Below are 3869 nucleotides of genomic sequence, written 5' to 3' on the forward strand. Positions count from 1 at the left end.
CTTGAGATCCATGAATGGGCTCTCTTGCTTGCATCATCCTTTTCTTAGTGATGGGCTTCTCTTCCTCAATGGGAATGTCCCCTTCTATGAAAGCTCCAGCTGAGTAACATAGATGGCAAATAAGATGAGGAAAAGCTAGGGAGATGACTTCATGAACTTCTACTTCCTCTCCAATCATGATGCTATGAAACATGATGGCCCGATCCACAGTAACTTCAGATCGGTTGCTAGTGGGGATGATGGAGTGTTGGATGAACTCCAACCATCCTCTAGCCACAGGCTTGAGGTCCAGTCTTCTTAATTGAACCGGCTTGCTTTTGGAGTCAATCTTCTATTGAGCTCCTTCCACACATATGTCCATGAGGACTTGGTCCAACCTTTGATTAAAGTTGACCCTTCTAGTGTAGGGGCGTGCATCTCCTTGCATCATAGGCAAGTTAAACGCCAACCTCACATTTTCCGGACTAAAATCTAAGTATTTCCCCCGAACCATGGTGAGATAATTCTTTGGGTCTGGGTTCTTACTTTGATCATGGTTCCTAGTGATCCATGCATTAGCATAGAACTCTTGAACCATTAGGATGTCGACTTGTTGGATGGGTTTTGTTAGAACTTCCCAACCTCTTCTTTGGATTTCATGTCGGATCTCCGGATACTCATTCTTCTTGAGCTTGAAAGGGACCTCAGGGATCACCTTCTTGGCCACAACATCATAGAAGTGGTCTTGATGAGCTTTGGAGATGAATCTTTCCATCTCCCATGACTCGGAGGTGGAAGCTTTTGTCTTCCCTTTCCCTTTTCTAGAGGATTCTCCGGTCTTAGGTGCCATCAATGGTAATGGAAAAACAAAAAGCTTATGCTTTTAGCACACCAAACTTAGAATGTTGCTCGCCCTCGAGCAAGAAAAGAAAGAATAGATGAAGAAGAAGAAGAAAATATGGAGGAGAGGGGGGGTGGTGTATTCGGCCAACAAGAGAAGAGAGGGTTGTGTTGTGTGAAAATAAGGAAGAATGGAGGGCTATATATAGGGAAGGGAGGGGGGGTAAGGTTCGGCCATAAGGGTGGGTTTGGGTGGGAAATTGATTTTGAATTTTGAAGGTAGGTGGAGTTTATGAGGTAGGTTTATGGGGAAGAGTGGATGGATGTGAGTGGTGAAGTGGTGATAGGGAAGAGAGATTGAGGTGATTGGTGAAGAGTTTTGGGGAAGAGTGTTTATGGGATTGTGTGAAAGAGGGGTGAGAAGAAGTGAGTAGAGGTAGGTGGGGATCCTGTGGGGTCTACAGATCCTGAGGTGATCCTGTGGGGTCCACAGATCCTGAGGTGTTCAAGGATTTACAATCTTGCACCAAATTAGGCATGCAAAATGCCCTTGTACACAACTTTGGGCGTTCAGCGCCAGATTAGTGCTTGTTTTGGGCGTTGAACGCCCATTTGTTGCCCATTTCTGGCGTTGAACGCTAGAACCATGCTTGTTCTGGGCGTTCAGCGCCAGCTCTTCTCCAGGGTGCAATTCTGGCATTCAAACACCCAGATGCTGCCCATTTTGGGCGTTCAGCGCCAGAACCATGCTCTGTTCTGGCGTTGAACGCCAGCCAGATGCATCTTACTGGCGTTTAAACGCCAATAAGGTCTTCCTCCAGGGTGTGATTTTTCTTCTATTGTTTTTTATTCCGTTTTCAATTTTTTTATTTATTTTGTGACTCCACATGATCATGAACCTAATAAAATATGAAAAACAATAAAAATAGAAATTAGATAAAAATTTGGGTTACCTCCCAACAAGCGCTTCTTTAATGTCAATAGCTTGACAGTGGGCTCTCATGGAGCCTCACAGAAGTTCAGAGCATTGTTGAGACTCTACAACACCAAACTTAGAGTTTGGATATGGGAGTTCAACACCAAACTTAGAGTTTGGTTGTGGCCTCCCAAAACCAAACTTAGAGTTTGACTGTGGGGGCTCTGGTTGACTCTGCAATGAGAGAAGCTTACTGTGCTTCCTCTCCATGGGTACAGAGAGAGATCCTTGAGTTTTAAACACAAGGTTGTCCTTGTTTAATTGAAGGATCAATTCTCCTCTGTCCACATCAATCACAGCTCTTGCTGTGGCTAGGAAGGGTCTTCCAAGGATGATGAATTCATCCTCATCCTTCCCAGTATCAAGGACTATGAAATCAGCAAGGATGTAAAGGCCTTCAACCTTTACTAACACGTCCTCTACTTGTCCATAAGCCTGTTTTCTTGAATTGTCTACCATCTCTAATGAGATTTTAGTGGCTTGCACCCCATAAATTCCCAGTTTCTCTATTACAGAGAGGGGCATGAGGTTTATCCCTGAACCAAGGTCACACAGAGCCTTTTCAAAAATCATGTTGCCTATGGTACAAGGTATTACGAACTTTCCAGGATCCTGTTTCTTCTGAGGCAATGTCAGTTGATCCAGATCACTTAGTTCATTGGTGAACAAGGGAGGTTCATCTTCCCAAGTCTCAATACCACATAATTTGGCATTCAGCTTCATGATTGCACCAAGAAACTTGGCAGCTTGCTCTTCAGTAACATCCTCATTCTCTTCAGAAGAGGAATACTCATCAGAGCTCCTGAATGGCATAAGGAGGTTCAATGGAATCTCTATGGTCTCTAGATGAGTCTTAGATTCCTTTGGTTCCTCAGAGGCAAGCTCCTTATTGATCACTGGACGTCCCAGGAGGTCTTCCTCCTTGGGATTCACGTCCTCTCCTTCCTTCACAAGTTCGGCCATGGTGATTAATTCAATGGCCTTGCACTCCCCTTTTGGATTTTCTTCTGTATTGCTTGGGAGAGTACTAGGAGGGATTTCAGTGATCCTTTTACTCAGCTGGCTCACTTGTGCCTCCAAATTTCTAATGGATGACCTTGTTTCATTCATGAAACTCACAGTGGCCTTAGATAGATCAAAGACTAAGTTTGCTAAATTAGAGGTATTTTGTTCAGAGTTCTCTATCTGTTGCTGAGTGGATGATAGAAAAGGTTTACTATTGTTAAACCTATTTCTTCCACCATTATTAAAGCCTTGTTGAGGCTTTTGATCCTTCCATGAGAAATTTGGATGATTTCTCTATGATGGGTTATAGGTGTTTCCATAAGGTTCACCCATATAATTTACCTCTGCTATTGCAGGGCTTCCAGGATCATAAGCTTCTTCTTCAGAAGATGCCTCTTGAGTACTGTTGGATGCAGCTTGCATTCCATTCAGACTCTGAGAAATCATATTGACTTGCTGAGTCAATATTTTATTCTGAGCCAATATGGCATTCAGAGTATCAATTTCAAGAACTCCCTTCTTCATAGGCGTCCCATTACTCACAGGTTTCCTCTCAGAAGTGTACATGAACTGGTTATTAGCAACCATGTCAATGAGTTCTTGAGCTTCTGCAGGCGTTTTCTTTAGGTGAATGGATCCACCTGCAGAAGTATCCAATGACATCTTGGCCAATTCAGATAGACCATCATAGAATATATCCAGTATGGTCCATTCTGAAAGCATGTCAGAAGGACACTTTTTGGTCAGTTGCTTGTATCTTTCCCAAGCTTCATAGAGGGATTCACCTTCTTTCTGTCTGAAGATTTGAACATCCACTCTAAGCTTGCTCAGCTTTTGAGGAGGAAAGAACTTAGCTAAGAAAGTCGTGACCAGCTTGTCCCAAGAGTTCAGGCTATCTCTGGGTTGAGAGTCCAACCACACTCTAGCTCTGTCTCTTACAGCAAAAGGGAAAAGCATGAGCCTGTAGACTTCAGGATCTACTCCATTAGTCTTAACAGTATCACATATCTGCAAGAATTCAGTTAAGAACTGAAAAGGATCTTCATATGGAAATCCATGAAACTTGCAG

General features: G+C 43.3%; 1 non-coding gene across 1 annotated transcript; it reads left to right on the plus strand.

Annotated features, from left to right (window-relative positions):
- The first annotated feature begins 3517 nt into the window (after window positions 1–3517).
- LOC112724902 (small nucleolar RNA R71) lies at window positions 3518–3625 on the plus strand. Its single transcript, XR_003164042.1, has one exon. It is a non-coding gene; the product is annotated as a small nucleolar RNA R71 (small nucleolar RNA).
- Window positions 3626–3869: the final 244 nt, after the last annotated feature.

The sequence above is a fragment of the Arachis hypogaea genome, chromosome 11 (genome assembly GCF_003086295.3).
Source record: "Arachis hypogaea cultivar Tifrunner chromosome 11, arahy.Tifrunner.gnm2.J5K5, whole genome shotgun sequence".
NCBI lineage: Eukaryota > Viridiplantae > Streptophyta > Magnoliopsida > Fabales > Fabaceae > Arachis > Arachis hypogaea.